This window comes from Oryctolagus cuniculus, chromosome 21 (assembly GCF_964237555.1).
Source record: "Oryctolagus cuniculus chromosome 21, mOryCun1.1, whole genome shotgun sequence".
NCBI lineage: Eukaryota > Metazoa > Chordata > Mammalia > Lagomorpha > Leporidae > Oryctolagus > Oryctolagus cuniculus.
In genome coordinates this window covers 16,396,976-16,408,659 of record NC_091452.1, presented here as the reverse complement: position 1 = coordinate 16,408,659, position 11,684 = coordinate 16,396,976, and the positions used below count along the sequence as shown (strand labels likewise).

The window sequence follows — 11,684 nt, the reverse complement described above, 5'->3', positions numbered from 1 at the left end:
GAGAGAGACAGAGAGAAAGGTCTTCCTTCTGTTGGTTCACTCCCCAAACGGCCACCACGGCCGGTGTGCTGTGTCGATCCTAAGCAAAGAGCCAGGTGCCTCCTCCTGGTCTCCCATGCGGGTGCAGGGCCCAAGCACTTGGGCCATCCTCCACTGCCTTCCCGGGCCACAGCAGAGAGCTGGACTGGAAGAGGGGCAACCGGGACAGAATCCAGCGCCCCGACCAAGACTAGAACCCGGTGTGCCGGTGCCACAGGCGGAGGATTAGCCTAGTGAGCCGCAGCACCGGCCGCTCAGCATATTTTTCTGAAATTTGTCTGTGTTGTTGCACGTACCTGTGTTCCTTTTTTTTTTTTTTTTTTTTTTTTTTGTCCAGTGTTGTGTTTCATTGTACAAATGCCTCATAGTTTATCCATCCTCTTGATGATGGACATTTGGATTGTTTCCAGTTTCTGGCTATTTTGAATAATGCTGCTATCTGTGTTTTGAACAGTTTTTATTTTTTCCCCAAAGATTTCGTTATTTATTCGAAAGGCAGAGTTACAGGGGGTGGGGAAGAGAGAGAGAGAGAGACAGAGACAGAGACAGAGACAGAGACAGAGAATGAATCTTCCATCCTCTGGTTCACTCCCCAAAAGGCTGCAGTGGATGGAGCTGGGCAGGCTAAAGCCAGGAGCCAGGAGCTTCATCCATGTCTCCCACATGGGTGGAAGGGGCCCCGGTACTTGGACCAATTCTTGCTGCTTTTCCAGGCACATTAACAGGGGGTTGGACAGGAGGTAGAGCAACTGAGACTCGAATTGGTGCTTATATGGGATGTTGATGTCGCAGGAGGTAGTTTAACCCACTGAGCCACAACACCAGCTCCAAAGGACACTTTTAAATAGTTTAACATTTTTTGCCATATTTATAAAAAGAATCCAAACTACAGAAAAAAACCTATATTCATAGTATCACAAAATACATGCTGCTCCTTGTCCTGCTCCATATCAATGTTTGATTTAAACGGATTATGGCTTGGTGTAAATCCTTCCAGAATTTTTCTCCACATACAGAAACATATCTTATCATTATCAATAAAATCCTTGGGCTGGTGCTGAGGTGTAGCAGGTAAAGCCACTACCCGCAGTGCCAGCATCCCATATGGGCACTGGTTCAAGACCGGCTGCTCCACTTCTGATCCAGCTCTCTGCTATGGCCTGGGAAAGCAATGTAGGATTGCCCAAGTCTTTGGGCCCCTGCACCCATGTGGGAGACCCAGAGGAGGCTCCTGGCTCCTGGCTTCAGGTTGGTGCAGCTCTGGCCATTGCCATTGCCATTGCCATTGCAGCCATTTGGGAAGTGAACCAGCAGATGGAAGACCTCTCTCTCTCTCTCTCTCCCCCCCCCCACTCCCTCTTCTTCTCTCTCTGTGCAACTCTGACTTTCAGATAAATAAATATTTTTTAGATTTATTTATTTATTTGAAAGTCAGAGTTACACAGAGAGAGAAGGGGAGGCAGAGAGAGAGAGAGGTCTTCCATCTGCTGGTTCACTCTCAATATTGACCGCAATGGCCAGAGCTGCACCAACCTGAAGCCAGGAGCCAGGAGCTTCTTCCGGGTCTCCCACTTGAACTGGTGCACACATGGGATGCTGGCACTGCAGGTAGTGGCTTTACTGGCTATGCCACAGCGCCGGCCCCATCAGATAAATAAATCTTAAAAAAAATAAATAAAAATAAAATTGTCACTTTGATAGTTCCTCCTATGGCTGCCTGGCCTCTGGGGATGCTGCATAGCTCTTGATCCTTGTTCTTCTTTTTTAAGATTTTATTTATTTATTTACTTATTTGAGAGGTAGAGTTACAGATAGTGTTAGGGAGAGACAGAGAGAAGTCTTCCTTCCGCTGGTTCACTCCCCAAATGCCCACAGCAGCTAGAGCTGGACAGATCCAAAGCCAGGATCCAGGAGCTTCTTCTGGGTCTCCCATGCAGGTGCAGGGACCCAAAGACTTGGGCCATCTTCCACTGCTTTGCCAGGCCATGGCAGAGAGCTGGATTAGAAGAGGAGCTGCTGGGACTAGAACCGTCACCCATACTGGATGCCGGTACTGCAGGCAGAGGACTAACCTACTGCACCACAGTGCCAGCCCCTCCTTGCTCTTCTTGTTCTAAAGTATTCCAAAACTGGAAAAGATGTACAGATCATCTCATCCCATCTAGCTGTCTAGGAAATGCAGATACAATCATCCCTCATAATTCAAAGAGAATTGGTTCCAGGCCCCTCCAAGGACAGCAAAATCAGAAAATGCTCAAGTCCCTTATAGAAAATGACATAGTCTTTGTATACACCCTAAGCGCATCCTCCTACTTTAGATCTTCTCTAGATTATGTATAATACCTAATACAATGTAAGTGCTGTGTAAACAGTGGTTATACTGTAGTGTTTAGGAAATAATGACAAGGAGAGAAGTCTATACATGTTCAGTGCAGAAGCAATTATTTTTTTCCCCAAATATTTTAGATCCACAGTTGGTTGAATCTGTGAGCACAGAACCTGGGGATGGGAAGGGCCAACCACATACAATGTACCTCCCACTATTCTGTGGTCACCTGCATCTGTGGCAGACATTGCTAATCAATCACAGATTTCGATCTCTGCCCAGCCCCATCCACTACCAATGGGGGGGGGGGCGTGGCAAAACCTGAAACCAATTTCCCATCTCTGGAATCCTCTGGCCACTTTCCATTTTGCACATGAATAAACCAGGGCTCAGAGAAGGGGAGAGACTGCTTCAAGGTCAGAGACAGAGCCCCAGGCTCCTGACTCCCTCCCTGATGTTTTTTCCACTATCTGCACTAACTCCAAAAGCGATTTCTTTGGGATTGCTGAAAATCTGGTCGAAAGGCTGAGGGCATTTTGTTCCCTAAACAGGTCTCAGAGAGGGGAGTCTGCCCTTGAGCCAGCCCCTTGTCTCCCTGCCCACCTGAGAATAACAGAAGCCCAGCCAGGAGCCTGGCGTCCCCTCCGCACCCCCTTCACCACTGCCAGACCTGTGTTTTCAGTTCTCCAGGTCTGCACTTTCAGTTTCCCAAAATAAACATTAAAAAAAAATAATAAAACATAAAGGACGCATGCTCTTAGTGTCTTTGTCTTTAACCCCTGAATTGTGGGGTTATTAATTGATCAGCTTACATCAGTAAATTACAGCAGAAAGGCGACTTCTGATGCCGAAATCTTGAAACTCCGAAAGCATCCGCCTTTCACCAACGCATCAAACCGGCGCTGGCTGTCATTGGAAGCGACAGTGAGAAAGTGGGAAAGTGGGAGAGTCAGCAGGTCTGGACAGACTGTGGGTGTTCTCAGCTGGGCAAGCAGAATAGTTTGTATAATTCCCTCCCTGCCAGGGCAGGGGGAGATCTGGAGACAGAGGATAGCAGAACGCCGGAGCCAGGTGCAGCTGAGGGTCTCGGACAGGCTAGCTGCTCGACCTCGGACTGCAGGTGTGAAGTTTTTTCACGGGAAAGACAGGCATCTCTTTTGTTTAAAAAATTATTTGTCTTTTTTTTTTTTTTTTTGAAGACAGAGCTCCTATCTGCTGGTTTACTCCCCCAAGTATTCACAGTGGTCAGGGCTGGACCAGGGCCAGAACCGGGAGGCAGGAATTCAGTCCTGGTCTCCTACATGAGTGTCGGGAACCCAATTACTTGAGCCATTACCATGGCCATCCAGGGTCTGCATGAGCAGGGGGTGGAGTCAGGAATTAAACCGAGGCACCCTGGGACGTGGGTGTCTTAACCATTAGGCTAAATATGCATGTTAACATGATTATTATAGTGATTAAAATGACCTGGTTAAAAAGAAGGACATAAAATTCTTGTCCCTATGGGGCCGGTGTTCTGGCTCAGTGGACTAAGCAGCCGCCTACAATGAGCATCCTAAGTGAGCTCCGGTTCAAGTCCCAGCTGCTCCACTTCTGACCCAGCTCCCTCCTAATGTTCCTGGGAAAACAGCAGATGATGGCCCAAGTGTATGGGCCCCTGCCACCCACATGGGAGACCTAGATGGATTTCTGGGCTCCTGACTTTGGCCTGGCCCACACCTGGCTATTGCAGGCATTTGGGGAGGGAACCAGCAAATGGAAGATCTCTTGCTCTCGCTCGCTCTATAATTCTGCCTTTCAAGTAAATAAAAATCTTTTTAAAAAATTCTTGTCCCTAGATTGTGAGGTCTGTGAGAGCAGGGATAGTTATCTGTCTCATTTTCCATCTCATTCAACCATAGCACAGCTTCGGTTCCTGGGCAACACCTTAATAAGCAACTATGAAATGCTTAGAGTAAGATACAGTCCTGAGCAGGCCTAGCATAGAGTAATTGCTCAATCCATCTTGGCTAGTACTTTATCATTTACTACATGACTTTAGATGAATTCATTAATTTCTCTGACACCTGTTTTCCTGGTCAGTAAAATAAAGACAAAACATATCTCACCTTGTAGAAGTTCTGGGAGAATGAAGTGGGAAAACCCCTGAAAAGTGTGTAGCAGGCTGTCTGATATATGGAAAGTGCTTTATAATTTCTATATAATAGTAATAAAGATAAAAAGCAAAGTGCTATAGGAAAGAAGATGGCAAATTCATTTGGGGGACAATGACAAATCTTTAAAAATTGCATTTATTATATATATTTGGTAACAGCTTTATTGAGATATAATTCACATACCATGCAACTTACCACTTAAAATATATAATGTGATTTTTATAGTATATTCATAGAATTGTGTCACTATATAATCAATTTTAGAACATTTTAATCAGTCTAAAATGAAGACTGAGATGGGGGTGTGTGGTACAGCAATTGAGTCACCTTTTGAGACATATCCATCCCTAACAGAGTGCTTGGTTCAAGTCCTGCTGCTACTTTGTTTTTTTTTTTAAAGATATTTTATTTATTATTTATTTGAGAGGTAGAGTTATAAACAGTGAGAGGGAGATATAGAGACAAAGGTCTTCCATCCGCTGGTTCACTCCCCACATAGCCGCAATGGCTGGAGCTGGACCAATCCAAAGCCAGGAGCCAGGAGCTTCTTCCGGGTCTCCCATGTGGACGCAGGGGCCCAAGCACTTGGGCCATCTTCTACTGCTTTCCCAGGCCATAGCAGAGAGCTGGATCAGAAGTGGAGCAGCCTGGACTCAAACTGGCGCCCATATGGGATGCTGGCACCATAGGCAGAGGATTTACCCACTGCGCCACAGCGCCAGCCCCCCTAGTGCTATTTTGGAGCCAGCTTCTTGCTAATGCATACCCTAGGAAGCAGCAGGTAAGGGCTCAAGTACTTGGATTCCTGCCACCTACACGGTGGACCCAGATTGGGATCCAGACTCCTGTGTTTGGCCTGGCTCAGCCCTGGCGCTTGTAGGAATTTGGGAGTGAACCAGTAGATAGATGGAAAATCTCTCTCTCTGTCTCTCTGCCTTTAAAGTAGAGAAAAATAAATAAACATTTACAAAATAGATTTTAAAAAGAAAGCTGTGCTCAGTAGCAATCACTCCCCACTTCTCCCCACATTTCCTCCCCACTCTCCAAGTTCTAGGCAACCATCAGATTATTTTCTGTTTTCGTAGATTTGCCTACAGAGGACATCTTATACAAATGGAATAAAAATATGAGACCTTTTATTTCTGGTTTCTTTGACTTGACATAATGTTTTCACAGTTCTTCTGTGGTGTTGCATGTATCAGTACTGCACTCCTTTTAAAAATTTTATTATTTATTTATTTTAAAGGCAGAGTGATGGGAGAGAGAGAGATATCTTGGATCACTGGTTCACTCTCCAAATGTCTGCAACAGCCAAAGGTGGACCAAGCTGAAGCCAGGAACCAGGAACTCCATCTGGGTCTCCCATGTGGGCGCAGGGGCCCAAGCACTTGGGCCATCTTCCACTGCCTTCCCAGGCGCATTGGCAGGGAGCTGGATTGGAAGCAGAGCAGCTGGGACTTGAACTGGTATTCCAACAGGGGATTCTGGTATCTAAGGTGGTGGCTTAACTCACTGCGCCACAACATCAGTCCCAGTACTACACTCCTTTTTGTGGTCAAATAATATTCCAGTGTATGGAGCTATGGACATTGGGCTTGTTTCCAGTTTTTGGCTATTACGAGTAACTCTGCTGTGTCCTTTCCTGTGCAAGCTTTGGCACGGAGATCTGTTTCCGTCTCTCCGAGATCCATGTCTAGGAGTAGAATCCTGGATCATGTGGGAACTCTTCGTTTAACTTCCTGAGGAACTGCAGGCTGTTTCCCATAGTATTGCAGCATTTTACATTCCCACCAGGAATGTGTGAAGGCTCTAATTTCTCTGCATCCTTACCTACACCAGTAATTATCTATCCTTTTGATTATAGCCATTCTTGGAGGTGTGAAGGGTATCTCATTGTAGTTGTGATTTGCATTTCCCTGATGGCTGATGATGTCATATAAGTTTTTATGTGCTTATTGGCCATTTATACATCCCCTTTGGAGAAATGTCTATTAAGTTGTTTTGATCAATGTTAATAGAATTATCCTTTTTTTTTTTTATTGAGTTGTATGACTTCATCATATAATGCAGATACAAGTCCCTACCTTTATGGATTGTCATTTAACTTTCTTTGAAGCACAAAAGTTTTAAATTTTGATGATGTCCAAGCAGCCCATCTTTCTTTCTATAGTTTTAGTTCTTACATGAAGGTCTTTGATCCATTTTAAGTACGTTTTTGTATACGATGTGAGCTTCAGTCTTGTGCATTTCAACATCTAGTTGTCCCAGCACCATTTTTGAAGAGATCATTCTTTCCTATAGTCTTGGTACCACTGTCAAAAAAATCAATCAAGTAAATGTGAGGGTTTATTTCTGGACTAGTCTATTGATCCATGTAGCTGTCCTTTTGCTCCTACAACACAGTCGGGAGGGTAACTGAATTTGAGCTGGACCAAACTAACTGGATTAAGGAATGCACAGCGCTCTGTGATGCTCCATCAGGCTTCAGAGTTTTTCAGGTGCATTCAGGTACATGATCCCTCATGGCGGCAACTCTGAAAGTCAACGGAGCTCAGCCAGCTGAGGAAGGCACCCCTCAGTCCACCCACTCAGAAACGCTGGTGGTCCCAGCACCAACCTGTGGAGTTTTTGACTTTCAACCCAGGGCTCTCATTATCACTATCCCATTTTATGGCCTCTTAATTGAGTCCAGAAATTTAAGAGAAAGAAAACATATAGAAAAAAATTAGGGCAAGCACACTGTAGGGTTGAAGACTTATGCTCACACAAGGACTTGCGCAGAGGTGCAGCTTTATTCTTATTTGCCAAAACATGAAAACCGCCAACTTTGTCCTACGGTAGGTGAGTGGATAAACTGCATTCACTCAGAAAGTGGACTATTACTCAACACTAAAAAGAAATGACTTCTGAAGCCATGAAAAGCATGAAGGTGGGGCCGGCGCTGTGGCACAGCAGGTTAAGCCTCCACCTGTGATGCTAGAATCCCATATGGGTGCCAGTTCGAGTCCCAGTTGTTCCACTTCTGATCCAGCTCCCTGCTAATGTGCCTGGGAAAGTGACAGAGTGCTTGGGCCCCTGCACCCACCTGGGAGACCAGAAGAAGTTCCAGGATCCTGGCTTAAACTTGGCCCAGCCCCAGCCAGCCACTGGGGCCATTTGGGGAATGACCAGTGCATGGAATCTCAACCTCTCTCTCTATAACTCTTTTAAATAAATAAATAAATCTTTTATTTTTAATTTTTTGACAGGCAGAGTGGACAGTGAGAGAGAGAGATAGAGAGAAAGGTCTTCCTTTGCCGTTGGTTCACCCTCCAATGGCTGCCCCGGCCTGCGCGCTGCGGCCGGCACACCGCGCTGATCCGATGGCAGGAGCCAGGTACTTATCCTGGTCTCCCATGGGGTGCAGGGCCCAAGTACTTGGGCCATCCTCCACTGCACTCCCTGGCCACAGCAGAGAGCTGGCCTGGAAGAGGGGCAACTGGGACAGAATCCGGCGCCCCAACCGGGACTAGAACCCGGTGTGCCAGCGCCGCAGGCAGAGGATTAGCCTAGTGAGCCATGGCGCCGGCTAATCTTTTTTTTTTTTAATTTATTCATTTATTTATTTATTTTTTTGACAGGCAGGAGTGGACAGTGAGAGAGAGACAGAGAGAAAGGTCTTCCTTTGCCGTTGGTTCACCCTCCAATGGCCGCCGTGGCCGGCGCGCTGCAACCAGTGCACCGCGCCGATCCGATGGCAGGAGCCAGGTACTTCTCCTGGTCTCCCATGGGGTGCAGGGCCCAAGTACTTGGGCCATCCTCCACTGCACTCCCTGGCCACAGCAGAGAGCTGGCCTGGAAGAGGGGCAACCGGGACAGAATCCGGCGCTCCGACCAGGACTAGAACCCGGTGTGCCGGAGCCACAAGGCGGAGGATTAGCCTAGTGAGCCGCGGAGCCGCTTTTTTTTTTTTTTTTTTTTTTTTTAAGAAAAAAGACATGAAGGCAATGCAAATGCCAGTGAAAGAAGCCAATGTGAAAAGTCACCACATGACTCCAACTGTATGACATTCTAACGAGGCCAAACGTACAGAAGCCATAAAATGATCAATGCTTCCCCAGTGGCTAGGGGGGTGAAAGAGATGAGTGGGTAGAGCTTAAAGGACTTTTAGAGCAGAGAAAAGAGACCATATATGCTTCTATAAAGATGGGTGCATGTCATTATGTTTTCCAAACCCACAGAATGGACAACACCAGAAGTGAACTCTAATGTAAACTATGGACTTGGAGTGATAACCATGTGTCAGTGTAGGTTTAACAATCATAACAAATGTACCATAGCTGGTTGGGGGATGTTGATATTGGGGGGGGGGGGGCTATGAATGTGTAGAGGTAGGCAGTATATGGGAAATCTCTGTACCTTCTAATCCATTTTTCTATGAACCTACTCTACAAATAGACTATTTTTTTCAGTGAGAGAAGGTTGTAAATGGACCGGTTATAAGTGAATGGCTCCTAATCAGCTTACAATAAACTTCTCCTCTTGTACGAACAAGAAATGGGATGTTCAGGTCATTCAGGGCTTTGCTCTCAACACTAAAACCAAATGTACTAAGTTCTCTCTGGTTTTGTTGTTGTTGTCATTGTCTAAAGCTCTTCAGTATTTTTAGGGTTGTGTTTCTCCAAGAGTGCTCCAAGGAAAGCCTCAGTTGTCAGCACCCCCTGATAGGGACGCTCATTCTAAAAACAGTTTTCAGAGCGCCAATCCACCTTCAGCCTACTGGAAATCACCGGGTGATCTTTATGCACAGTAAGGCTTGGGAACCCCTATTTCAGAGTAGTGGAGGTCAAGTTGTAAGTATCAGGTATCATTGCATTCAGGAGACGCAGGCATTCTGCTTATATGAGAGTTCTAGATAACACAGTAGATTCATGCACTCATCTGCTTCAAGCCTTTGCTGAGACGCCCTCCTGCTAATCAGAAACTTCCTGACGTAAAATGCACGTTAGCCTCTGTACAGCCCATCCTTCGCCATAGCACTTACAGCTAACGGAACACTCTGTGGATTCATTTGTCTGGCTCCCGTTCCTCGAAATCAAGCTTCACAAAAGTAGATGCTGGGAGTCCAGCACCTAGGACTGTTTCTAGTATGTAGAAGGTGTTCAATCAGTATTGGTGCCACACTGCATCCCAGTGCTTGAGCGTAATGGCATTTGTCCACTGTCGTTCTTGGGAGAATTTAAGGAAAAAAAAAAAACTATAAAGCAAATTACTCTTTTATTCTCTGAGTGATGCAGGGTGTGTATAGTAATAGAGAGAAGACGCTGGAACCATGCCCTCTAATCTCCTAATTCTGGAATCTGGGCTGGATTCTCTAAAAATCGTTTTTTCTTAATGCCACCGAGATCCTCAATTTTCTATGAGGATCATGCATTTATAGCTGCATGTCCTGGGAGGGCTACCCTGAGGAGGACTTGTTGCCCCTACGCAGCTGAGGCTGCAAGGCTGAGATGAACCCGCAGTGGGAGGGAACTTCGCTAAGCCCACCCCATATTACTGAACTCCCAACCAGGACAGTAGATGCTTCCTTCTCCTAAGTTGCTGGATGGGGATGCTAATAAATGGATCCTATTGCAAGTGACTTTTTACACTCTTGGTTGGTCTAAACAAATGATCCTTACCGGTTCTTATCCTCTAAGCTACCTACCTGCCCAATAGCACCAGCACATAAAGAAATGCTTACAGATGTTTGGGACCCCCCCCCCATTCCCGGCACCCCACCACTGACCCCTTCTTATACACAAGGATCCCAAAGTCAGTTCCCTAACACCGGGGGCTGTCCGTGTCTCTCCCAGGACACACCTTACGTTCCAGCCTGTGTCGAGATGGTGAGAAGTGCTCAGCAGGCTATCCGGGATCCCTAGGGAATCCCAGGGGGGTGCTAAGAAACTGTTTGGCCAGAGTAGGAGAACACAAACAGGAAAGAGCAAGTTTGTTCCTAGTGTTATGCGCCAGGGGTGGCAGGATCTACCTGCTGAGCCAGCCCAGGAGGTCCCCAGGGAAACCCTTAAGGTAAGTCTCTCCTGTTCTTCCGAGAGTGGTGGTGGTGGGGTTGGGGGAAGGAAAGTGTGCCGAAAGGTGGAGGATGGGCACCCTCCCCGGGGGTCAGGGTTCTGCGCCCAGAGCTGCTGCACGCACCAGGTGGACCTGAAGGTGGGTAGTAGTAGCAGAAGGCTTGTCTCACTGGTCCCACTGGGTGGATGGAAGGTAGGCAGGTGAGGTGGGAGGGAGGGGCTTGTGCGGCTTTCAGACCCCCAGCAGATGGGTGGAGGAGGGAGGTTGTTAGCTGCCTGCACTGCCTGCTTTGATGTTTTCTTAACGTGTCAGCCGGGGAGTTCAGGAGTCCGTAGCAGGGCTCCGGAGAGGGAGGGGTTCCGAGAGGGGCCTCTGACTCCCAAGGAGACCTTGATCCGACTTTCTCACGGCGATTCCCAGGCTAGCAAGAGGGAGTTTCTAGGGTGGGTGAGGTGGCTCCCAGGAGCCTGGGGCGAAACTACTGGGGATCCCAGAGACCCAGCAGACTGGGGTGGGGAGGAAGGCATTTTGTTTGAGTGACACGGACCAAGGGAAGAAACTCCAGAGGCAGCTGGGCAGGTAGCTGAGGTTCTTTCCGCTTGAACGGGATGGAGCTGCAGTTTGCAAAAGAGGGGTCATTCGCGGGGGACGGCGCACACTGCGCCACCAGGGTCCCAACCTGGCGACGCGAGGCTCGAAGAGGCGCTGACTTGGCCCCCAGCCTCGGTGGGGAGAGGGCGGGGAGCGTCCGGAGCGTGTTCCCCCAATTCAGACAGGGAGGAGGCTGCACCGGGCCGAGAGGAGTGAGCCGGCGAGGGGAGAGGCTGGGGGACTCCTCACGTCTGGGGCGGAGGTGTCGCCAGAGCCGGAACCCAGGCTTGGGACCGGGTGTGTGTGTGGGGGGGGGGGGTCTCAACAGACCACAGGGTCCGCAGCTGAAGGGACTTGGGGGAGTCCTGGGATGGTGGTGGGGTGTTCTCCCTCTGGCCAACAAGGGCTGTGAGGAAGGGCTGGGAAGACCGATGCGGTTTCTACTGGGGAGCTGCTGGAGGCGCCCCACTCAGTAGCACTGAGGGGGGTCTCTAAATGGGATAAGGGGCACAGGAAGT

The 11,684-nt window shown here is 47.9% G+C and overlaps 1 long non-coding RNA gene across 1 annotated transcript; it reads right to left on the bottom strand.

The window, feature by feature from the left end:
* Window positions 1-4,902: 4,902 nt before the first annotated feature.
* On the bottom strand, window positions 4,903-11,655 carry LOC138847409 (uncharacterized). The gene is made up of 2 exons (XR_011385205.1): window positions 10,363-11,655; window positions 4,903-6,833 (listed from the first exon to the last, which is right to left on the bottom strand). It is a non-coding gene; the product is annotated as an uncharacterized lncRNA (long non-coding RNA).
* Between the last annotated feature and the right edge of the window lie 29 nt (window positions 11,656-11,684).